This window comes from Cynoglossus semilaevis, chromosome 11 (assembly GCF_000523025.1).
Source record: "Cynoglossus semilaevis isolate Cse_v1.0 chromosome 11, Cse_v1.0, whole genome shotgun sequence".
Taxonomy (NCBI): domain Eukaryota; kingdom Metazoa; phylum Chordata; class Actinopteri; order Pleuronectiformes; family Cynoglossidae; genus Cynoglossus; species Cynoglossus semilaevis.
The window spans coordinates 6081629-6093184 of NC_024317.1; the positions used below are offsets into that span (position 1 = coordinate 6081629).

General features: G+C 40.6%; 1 protein-coding gene across 4 annotated transcripts in view; it reads right to left on the reverse strand.

Moving 5' to 3' along the window:
• Positions 1-10851, reverse strand: part of dlgap4b (discs, large (Drosophila) homolog-associated protein 4b) — a 76430-nt gene extending 65579 nt beyond the window's left edge. For 2 of the 4 annotated variants that reach the window (XM_008320243.3, XM_017036663.2), the window contains exon 1: positions 10413-10851. The gene's annotated coding sequence lies outside the window, so the exon portion shown is untranslated. Of the gene's footprint in view, positions 1-2112; positions 2697-10412 lie in introns of those variants that run through there. The other 2 variants (XM_025060505.1, XM_025060507.1) reach the window with 2 other exon arrangements.
• Between the last annotated feature and the right edge of the window lie 705 nt (positions 10852-11556).

Consider the following 11556-nt stretch of genomic DNA (forward strand, 5'->3'; position numbering starts at 1 on the left):
TCAGGGCAGAACAACTTTCCCAACCAATGGCTGTAGGGCAAGAATCAGTGCAGAGGACTTCACTTTAAGGGGAAGCACTTGTCACCACAGGAGGAAGATCCTCATGAAATAGCCCCAAGGCAGCTCCATCCATCCTGTTACAGACAGTACCAGTACCATGTTCCACCTGCTGTTTCTAATGTTACCTGGAATAATATATTGCTCTTCATTTGCACTCAGTTTATTTTTGTTTTTAGCATTTCCTGTGCACACTTCCAACTCTCAGGGGGAGGTTCTCCATCTTTCCAGAAGCATTAAGTGTGTGACCTCCATTACTTTCAGTGTAGCTCTCCCGGGGCTCCACCGATGAACCCAATATAGGTTTGCCTACAGTGCTCTGTGAGTAATTGACGCACGAACCCCGATCAGCCTCACTCGCAGCCTGACTGCACTAAAACAAGTTTCTGTGTGTGAAATACTGAATAGTACTACACAAGCTGTGAGGGACTAAGTATTTTAGAAAGTTTTTTTTTTAGGACATGATTGACAAAAATGCCCCGGCACTTTATTTGTTGTCAAACTTTTGCCCCATAATTTTCAATCCGAATGACTCCTAAGGGGTATTGCAAAAAAGCAGAATAATGATATCCAGGATTAGCACAGCTTGACCTCTTCTAAACAACGCATCCTGAATTAATTGGTTGCACGTACAACAAGCCTGCATGAAAAGCCGTATGTCAAGCCAGGAGCAGATATGAGTAGTAGATATTCAGGATGAGTGCATGTTCACCACGTTGTCAAATAGACCTCGACAGTGAGGTTATTCTATTAAAACAAAGGACTATATATATATATATATATATATATGTATATATATATATATATATATATTTATAGTGTATATATACACACACACACATACATATATGCATACACATACGTATACATACATACATATATATGGTCAGAAGCAGGCTAGTTGCAGAGTATAAATCACCGTAGTAACATTAGTAACATGGCCTGGTTAGCTCGGTCATGCTATCGTGTAACCATCTTCAGCACAAGTTCAGCCTGGATAAGCAACACATCTGGGGTTAATCCCGTTCCTCGGTTTTGTAGCATTCCCTTCAGTTCTTCTTATTAATGCAGTGTCTGTAGTCTACCTCGGTGTTCACTGCTGTTACTGCTCTATCTTTCTAAATCTTCTTCTTTACTTCTAGAACTGTATATCTTCATTAACAAGCTTCTCCAAATCAAGCGGTTGATTGGAGCAGCATTACCGACTGATGGGAAATGTCACTGCTGCCAGTTTGTCACAGCTGCTTTAACAAGGTAGGATGCAACACGTTGCTCTGACACATGAAATGACTGGCGGATAAACAAAGAGACATCGCAAACGGAGAGAACAAAACGTGGATTTATTGTGGCGGCGGTGATGGGTAAAATGGACAATAATTCAGCCTCAGCTCAGTCGCCTATAAAGATTACAATCTTTCAGGGCCCTGAAAGCTTTTTGTCTGCTTTCAATTCATCGTGTAAACAACTGCTCATGTTCTGACGTGATTACAATATAATCTGCTCTATAATGGCACTAACATATACCGTATACAGAGGAGGGTCTAACAGCCAGGGTACCACGGCTGTGGCTGCAGAGCACTAATGAAAAGGACAGGGAACCTAGAGAGGGTCGTTGGTCTTAACCGTGGAGGTCGTGTGATTAATAAACAGTTCAGTTCAAACTGTCCCACATATTCATGTTTTGCATGAGCGCCTTTTTCACACACACACACACAACTGTCAACCAGAGCCTCACTGCTGCAGCTGTGTCACTCAGTGAGCACCTTACAGGGCAGGGGTCCCTAAATCAAATGAGCTGCTGCTATTATTATTACATTTGAGGGACAAATCAGTGATCAATGTTCAATTAAAAAAAAAAAAGTAACTTTTGGTTGATATGAATAATGTACAATATAACAGTGCAAACAGCTGGTGTAATTATTCCTTCTAATATAGAAAACGTTAGTCAATACTGGGGATTAAATCTGATTTTCTGTGTTCCACTAACATGAATGGTGTTTTTTTCAGCCTGCAGTCCTACCTGATAATTTGGTGTTTGTTGTGTTTGTTTCTCACCTCTCATGTCTTCTGCAGGTGTTCACTCTCTGCCTTCCTGCGCTCACATTCCCAACAGTAAACAGGTGAATTCCTTTTCCTCCCTCCACAGTGATTGCCTCACCCTCTCCACCTGTGTCTCATTAACTCCTGTCGCAGCATATATACCTGCTCTTCCCTCTCTGCCACGGTAACGTCTCGTGTCGTCCTGTTTTGTCTTTGACTTTGCTCTTCTGTATCTGCACCTTAGCCTTAGCTTATTTATTTATTTATTTATTTTAAATCTTGTTTTTCCCGCCAGTATCCTCAGCCAAACTGTCATTTGATCCATTTTCTGGCCCCCGTTGGAAGAAGTCCTGTACTGCAGTGTTGCATCACAGTATATTTATTTTTACATCGTGTGAAGAAATCGAGCTCACGGTGGAGAATGGTTTATTGGTTGTAAGACTTTGTTTAGAACTTGTCTGTCGACTGGCAGCCACAGAAAAGTAGACAGAAAGACAAACAAACAACAAAGGCCTGGCTGACGTTGACAGAGAACTCGTCTGAATATTAAAGTCTGACTTTCTGAGCCCTCCTCACGCTTCAGCTAACAAGACCAAAATCTGATTTTAGACAAATAAATGTCTTCAACACAGACTAATTAAAGACATTACATCTGATAAATGTGTGTCAAAGATGTTTGGTGTCTAATTCACTGGGTGCCGTTCAAACAAATCTGCAAAACGTCGGCTAATTCAGCTTTATCTCTGACAACGAGGGAAGGAGAAGAAACTGTTTCTGTTTCCTCATTTGTTTTCTTTGTGCCATATATATTTGTGCGTCCCTATTATGGTCAATATTGTTTGATAAAATGTATTTATTTAGCAAATGAGAGCGTGATTGTGATTATTAGACAAATGAATACAAATATAGGTATGAACTGAATTTAAATAGTTCACCTCATATGATGATATTTCTGTAAGTCGATCACAGCAACATTTAAGAACTGGTGCAGCCTTTCAGCTGGAAACAGTTAGTGTGCATGTGAATGTGCACATGTGTCTGTAAGATGGAAAAAAGAGAGAGAGAGAACAAGTGAGAATGATTACAGGGGAACTGAGGGTACATTTAGAAACGACTGTAGACAGAGGTGTGCCTCATCGCTGCCTGTTCTTCTGTCGACTCATTTAATTGCTCCACTTGCTTCTATGATGGAAAATCTGTCCAAGTGGGAAGTGGCCTCACTTCTATTAAAGAGAAATTCCCCCGTGCCGTCAGCAAACTGACTGTCAAACATGATATAAGACGTCGGATGCGTACACGTTTGATGTTGTATCTTCATTTCAGACCGTTGGTCCGACAAGGTGACATCTTTGATCACTCACGCTCTCGCTGCCTTTGAAACATTTCATCACAAACTTTGTCAGGACCCAAGATTTCATCCTGTCTTCTGGTTAAATTGAGTTTAATTCTAATATTTTACTCAACTCTAAGCATAAAAAATGAGTATTGTGTAAATATTTCAAAGCAAACAAATGATAAAAAAGTACCGTTATAACAAATATACGTTTTGTTTCTCCTAAAGAACATAGATAACACTACACATAGATAACAAATATACGTTTTGTTTCTCCTACAGAACATAGTTCACACTACACCATTACATCCATTAGATTACACCAATCTGGAGGATTACATCACCTTTACTCTGGTGGAGTGTTTCCCAAACGTTTTTCTGGGGACCCATATTTTAAAAGTCAGTTGTAAACTCCTGGGAAACATGATGCTAGACGACCCAAAAGAAAACTCTTGCGACCCACCTGAGGGGTCGTGACCTAGTCTCTGGGCAACAATGGATTAGACTAATGAAAATGCAATTTATTTTTTGGCAAAATCAAATAACTTTTTTGAGAGGTTTCATCCAGAGTTGTGGACATTTGGGTACACTGTTAAATGTTTATTTTCTAACTGGTGTTTGATGTCCTAAGCAGCCAAAACTTTTTGACTGAAAATGCAGAAGAACAGTCTCTTTGTGTCACTGTCTGATTTGTATACATTTTTTTTTAAAAGTCCAGTCCAGTACAACACGCTGTGTAGGGAGACGCGCACGACTTCCTGTGTGTTCAGCTTCGACACTTCCTTTGGCTACGGCCATTTTCTCCCCATTATGTTGAAGCAAAGGGCCAGTGGCTTCCAGAGACCAGGGCCCAGTTGCTAAGGCTATCATTCATAGCTGAGAGAAGGAAAGGATTAAGGCCACTGCTAAAAGAGCAGGAGAGAAGAGGCTCTGAATCTTAATGCAAGTCTGAGTGTGGAGCGGTGTTGTTATGAGGTGGCTCTGTGGAGACGCAGCCTCTGCTGAATACAGACTGGTTATAGGAGGTGGAAGTTGAGAAGAAAAGTAGAAATGAAAAATATACAAGTTTATATCATCAATGGTAGGGACATATGAATATGACATAAAAGGGTCTGAGGATGAGGTAAACCAAAAAAGGTTCTATTTAAATCAAATAATGCGTATAAATGACATGGAAAGTCAAGCACAAAGGCTAAAATGCTAAAATGCTTTTACCATTTTCTACACCTATCTAGTGGAGAAACGTCAAAAATCATTTGGAAAACTTTGATGGGCCGGATTGAAAAGCTGAATGTGCCACATCTGGCCCCCGGGCCTCAGTTTGCCCATGCCTGCTCTACCATAATTCAAGAACCATTCTTACTCCTCGTACCACAGACTCTCATGAGCGCCACCTATTGCAGCTGATGCTGTTCTAACAAAACAGGGAGTCATAACTAAAACAGACAAGCCATTGGAAAATCACTAAAAATGCACATAATTTTAAATCATATTAAGTACTGCTGCCTCAGATTAGAAATACATTTTTTATATGGTAATATCAGTTGACGCGTCACATTTAAATTATTCTGCATCTTTATTTAATTTCCTTCTAATTTCCTTCTGTACTGAACTGTACATCCCAGAGTCCTTAGCTACGTGCATATTAAAATTTAAACCTAATGAGAGGCTAGATGTTTGTTCATCACTTCATCTGCGCATTAGCGATGTTGTTGTTGTTGTTGTTTTGTTTTGTTTTTTGTTCAGGATCCTGAGGGTTTCCACAGACTTTCAGTTGGGCTGATTCAAAACTGTAAGGAGCCACAATGTGAAGAACTTTCTGTGCATGCTTGTTTGGATGCCTGGCTTGCATTTTAAACAGGCAGCAGATAAACATTTTACCAATCAGTATGCAGACTTCGCACGCAGTGGCTTTTATCATGTCTGGGCCAGGACACTTTCCTGAACTGAAGCAACTGCACTGATTTTATCCACACTGTTCTATACAAGTGGCTTTGTTGGCAGTTTGTGACGTTCAGGCCTCGGAGCAACCAAAAAAAAAAAATCAACAAAGGACTTAAAAGTACAGGTCTGAATATATATATATTTATATATACGACAGCGTTAATGGGTGTTTCCTTGTGTCACAGTAACATGTTAGCACTTCATTTGGTGTGCAGCCCTACGGCAGCCGTGGTGATAAAGCTCCTCCTGTGTTAGAATGAATTTCTTTCAGCCCTGGTGTACCAGCGCCGGAGAGCACAGCCAGCAGCAGTGTGTTCCACGGGGGCAAGTGAAAAGATAGTTTGTCACCCATTCCCAAGCCTCCACTCTCCAGAGGAACAGGATCTGGAGTTGGCAGTAAATGATATCTGAGTTTCTCATCTAAGTGTCAGTGGAAGCCTCAGCAAAGTGTTCTGAATCCTGGAAGGAAAGTGACAGGTAGACAGTCAGGGAGGGTGTGTGACCTCTTTACAAAAGTTGGTCTGTATAGTGATGTCACTGGTGTTGGAGCACATCAAGTCAAAGTGCCGTGCACCTCGTCTGGATTTGTCACAGAACGTACAGCAGATGGTGGGACTCAGGAAAGGTTTTCAGGAAAATGAAAACCAAGACGTTAGTGACAAATAAACTGTGAACCAACCAACGTAGAGTTAACTGTTTGACACCCACCTCCTTGCCATGACTTTATGGTAAAAGGGACTGGGCCTGATACGAGAGGATCGTTGGTTTGGATCCTGCCTTGGCCTGGTGTTCTGTGTTAAAAGTGATTGGGTCCTCGGTTTACGACGTCCTTGACTCGTACTTATGTACCAATATGTGAGTTCTAACTTAAAATTGAGTTACATTACACCTTAGGAACGGAATTCGAGGTAAGTCGAGGACCGCCTGTATACGTACTATAAAATAAAGCTGATTCTTCTTCAGTTGTTTTCTAGTTCTGTCAGTCCTTTATTTTTTTTTGAGGTCAACTGGACTGTCTTGGTGACTTTACGATGGGGGTTCACTTTCACCTCTCGTCCGTCCTTTTTCAGACCTGAAGAAGCCTACATCCGGCCTACGTCTATCGCTGTGTTTAAGTGTAACTGCAATGACAGACACACAGGTTTTGCTGTAGGAAAACATTCTAAAATAAACACCATCTTGTTCCTCTCCCCTGTCACACCTGGTGCCCTGGGTATACGTACAAACATCTCTCCAGCACTCGCTCCATCACGAGTTGGTGTCTGTGATCTCTGGCAGTCGTTTGTTTCTGGTCCTTACAGTCTCGCCTGTTTGTTTCCATTCCACAAGTTTTGTTTTGCCGTGTTCTCTTCTGTTCTCTGCTTTCTGCACCTGGTGTCCCGTTCTGCACAGCCTCCTGTTCTCTGTTCTCCGTGTGTTTCCGCTCCGTCTGTTCAGTCTGTTCCCCTGTCTCTTTCCTTCCTTTCCTGAGTTTTCTGTTGAGTTAGTTCCAGCTAATTTTGTTCATCAGCGTTCCGTCTGTGTGTTTGAACTCCATCATAATAAAGAACTGGACTTCATTCCTGTCGTCGAGTGCTGCATTCAGGTCCTGTACAGTTCATGCTTTCACGCCCCTCTGTTCTCCTTCTCCAGGTAAGAATGATCCACTCTGCTGCTCTGAGATTCCACCCTCAGTCACGCTGTATTTACTGCAGTGTGTGTGTTTTAAAAAATCGTTTGCTTTTCTATATTTTGAAATAATATCTAAACTACAACAATCCTATACAGGTTATTTCCATTCCTGGGATTTCATCCTGCAAAAACAACACTTGCACAATGTGCAAGGTTGAGATATAAACCAGATCAGCGAACCCAAACAAACAACACATTTAATTTCCTACCAACATTTTTTTTTTTTTAAAAATACACCTGCAAAAAGCTTCTTTTAAATTCAACACACAGTCATTTCTGCAGCTCAGAAAACATGACTCATAAACAAAGGACTGACATTTACTCCGTGTCATTCATCCAGGCTGACAGGACTGTTTACATGTGACAACTGCTGTGAAAATGTATTAAAACAAATCCCACTTCTTAGTGTGTTACTTAATCAAGATCAATCACAGTCTTCACCCACGACTACAGCCTGTCGTGTTCGACAGTTTGACCATGTGATCATTTTTTCGAACGCTCTAATGAGAACGAGTGCAAAGGTCACAGTGACATGACAGATTTGGTTCTTTCCGCAGACACACTTTCCCACCGGGGAATGACGACATTTTATCTCTATAGACTTCAGTTTTGATGCAACATCTACGTCATCTACGAGATCTGTTACACTAGTGACATTCAACTTCCTCTATCTGTAATAAAATCAACTTCATGGCCCACGTCAACCACAGTAACATTTTCTCCAAATCTCACGTCCACAATCACAGTTGAAATGCATTAATGAACTTTTTTTTAATCCCTTTATTTTTTTATCTCCTCTTTGATGCAATATGATGTAATATAGCCTCTGACTGAGCAGAAGAACACACACCTCCAACTCTGCAGATATTCAATACAGGACTGCTCTATACATTATAAATGGCCCTTTGCAATATACCATCCCATCTAAGATGAAGCCACTGCGCAAACAGAGAAAAATGGAATGACATGGCCCTATAAAATGGCAGAGGATCAAGATTACCTTTTCCTTCTGTCCATGGTTAAATCATCTGCAAACATGAATTTATTTGACAAACAGTAGATACGGGGGAAAAAAAGACAACTTTAATCCCAAACAGAAAGATTATATATTTCCAAATTAAAACTTAAATAATGTTGTGATGCCCATGGCTCTTTTGGGTCTGAGCATGTACTGCACATAAGCACGTATGTGCATGTGTGAATGAGACGAGCAGAAAGGGCAAAGTGTTGTTGAGAGTGATGAGATGCAATGAGACACAGTTTGAGTGAGTGCATAGCAGCAGGTTCCAGGGGTGGAGAGGGGGAGAGAGGGAGAGAAAGGGGGAGAGAGGAAGAGGGCTAAAGTGTCTATGGATAAGAGAGAGGTTTTTTTATGCAGTGGAAGCAAATTGAGGCCACTAGCACAGCAGTTCGGATGCTTTTCAGGTCACTCACAAAGCTGTGCTAAAAGTGTGGCTTGATCTAAATCCACTGCTAATTTGATGGAGTAATTTTAACCTGAAAGAAAATAATTTAAAAAAAAAGGTTATAAGATTAAAGCGGCCCTGAAACAGGACAGCGTCGCACTTGATAAAGCTGACTAATTTGCAAACCAAATTCCCTGAAATGTTGCTGCACACACTTAACTCAGAGCCACACTGAAATGTATCAGCTTTGTTAGTCACTTCAACCTTCTTTTCACACAAGAACACAAGGTAAAACTATACAGAAGAAAATAATCAAATCAAATCAGTACTTGTTTTTACAACACGTTGCCAAACCAGCGTCATTTTCATTGGTACACTTGGACTAAGTCAGGAATTTGTGGGATCACAGTCAGGTGAGTGGTCAACAAATGACATCAATAATCATGATATTCACACGTAGGTTCTAACACATGGTCAAGGACTTAACGAGAAAAAGCCATGTTGAATGTTGGAGTTGAGTGAGGATCAACCAGACTTCAGGTCATGTCAAAGGTCAAAGGTCACCATGAGACCGAGCACAGACCTAACGTAGTTTTACTGCATCAGCAAGTTCCCCCCAGGACAGAGCTTTCAACGCAGACAGGTTCAACGTTGACTATGGTTGACCTAGTGGTCAACTCAGGAACTTTAGCCACGCCGGATTGTGATCAATCCCGTGTGAGATGTCAACTGTTACATACATAGACCTGAATGAATAACCAAGTAAACACAAGAGAATGGTTCCCAGTGGACAATGTCTTTTAAATCCTCTAAAAAAAAAAGTATTAGACGGATTATGGGTCAAAGTTTCACGGCTGTAGATACTGTACTGAAGCCTCCTGGTATTCAGACATCAGACGTTGAGCTGCTTCCTCAGGGCCAATACTGTGGTGAAGCTTATATTTCTTAGAACTTGTTTTACCTTGAGGACAACAACCTTTAATTCTCCATTATAATCCAAGAGCCATAACATCCTGTGTCAAAACAACTTGGTTTTGCGGAGGAAATCGTCCAGTTATTTGTGTCTAATTCGGGCAAACATCCAAAAGTAAGAGTTGCTCAATTTGCTGAATAAACGGTGGTTGAATACGTACTTCAACAACAAATATCAACATGGAGGAATTTGAATGTTGAGAGAACTCAATTCCAGATGTAAACACAGTCCAGAAGTTCTCCCACAATGCATCTCTGCAATGATGGATGCTGCTGTTTTTTTTTAGCTGATGACTCCATTATATTTGTATGAGGTTGCCTTTAACCCAGTGTAACTACAGCAGGAACCCATTTGATATGGTGACAAGTATGGAGTAGAGGGGCCACTACAGCACTGACACCTGAGTGAAGCAGCTAGTATGACGGCTGGTCGGTGAAGCCATCCCGTCATGAACAATAATGTTGAGACAAACATAGAAAACACACAGATGGATTTGCACATTGTGTTGTACTGGAAGTATTACATATAGTATTACCTAATAATGCATCAGATTTTCCCTCTGTTATCATACTGAGCTGCTGGCATCAGATATTGTCTGATAAAAACCACACTACAAGTACATTATTAGGATTTTTGTCTAGTGCTATAATAAAAACTCCAAAACAAACTATAAATAAAAACAATAAATAAATAAGTAAAATAAAATACATTTGATTTTTAGGTGCGGGAATTTCATCAACTTCTATCCCTTTCAGTTCATGATGAATTGATATTTTAATTCTAACCAATAAGGAGGTTCTCAGCTGGACCAGTCTTTGGTCCCACTGCAATCATAAAACACGCATCTACACCAGGAATAATTCAAACTCCAAAAGCGCAGTGTAAATCCTCCACAGCATGAGTCACCTGCTCATCAGACTTCATATATAATCCTCTCACATGTCCACACACACACACACACACAGCAGATCAACAGTTTTTGTTTTACCTCTGGTGACGCTGAGAACGACGTCCAGAATTTGGTGAAAACGAATCGAATGTTTTATCCGGGTTTTGCTCGTAACTTCCCGAGCGGGGCATCTGCGTCTGGAGACGTGTCGCCAGCAGATGAGGAAGAAGAAGAAGAACACTGATGAAGAGGAGGGGAATTAAAGAAGACAGCAGTGGAAAAGCGACACTGTGCGTTTCCCCACGAACAGCTTGTTCCGATACTGATGCTTCATTTGCCCGATGAGTTTTTGCCTTTCCAGCGTGGTGGGAGACGAGAGCCCCGGTCCACGGCTGTGCTCTCCATCAGCAGAACGAGGCTGGATGTTCGTCTCTGCCTTCAAACACAGGGAGAGACACAGACATCAACACGGCAGCGGATGAATGACTGACTGCCTCTGCAGGACCAGAGAGCCGGTGAGACAGAGGCACAGTGCTGCACAGCCGAGCAGCAAACTACAGAGAGAGAGAGAGGGGGAGAGAGAGAGAGAGAGAGAGAGGGGGCTAATCGAAAGACGGATAGAGAGAGAGGAGAGAGAGACACACGGAGACACATACATACACAGAAGTATTATAAGAAATGATTAATAAGAAATTAAATTAACTTTTATATATATACAGTATATACAGTATATATGTATATATTTATGTATGTATGTATATACTGTATATATGTATTTATACATATACAAACCATATATACAGTATATAATCATACACATATATTATATATAACTATATATATACTATATATATATATATACTGTTTATATGATTTCTCATTATTATTTTGTTTTTAAATTAAGATTTTGTTTTTCCTTTTTAATTAAAAGATAGTCAGCCAAAGGTTTCACGGTCCACTCTAGTTCCTGTGGGGTCACGACTCTGCACAAAGTCTATTTTCACAATCCTAAAATAAAATGGCTCTATTTTTATGTAACCCCATCTTATTAATCAATGATAATGGTTGTTATTAATAATCAATGATCTGACACAGCAGGTTGTGAATACGGTACGACACCTGGGAAAGGTGTGAAAATTGCTTTGTGGCTCTAAATAAGCTGAAAATATGTTTACAAGTGCAACGCAGACTTTGTTCTTTTTATAACAACATTAAAACTGTTGATCTAGCTGAAAACATTTTG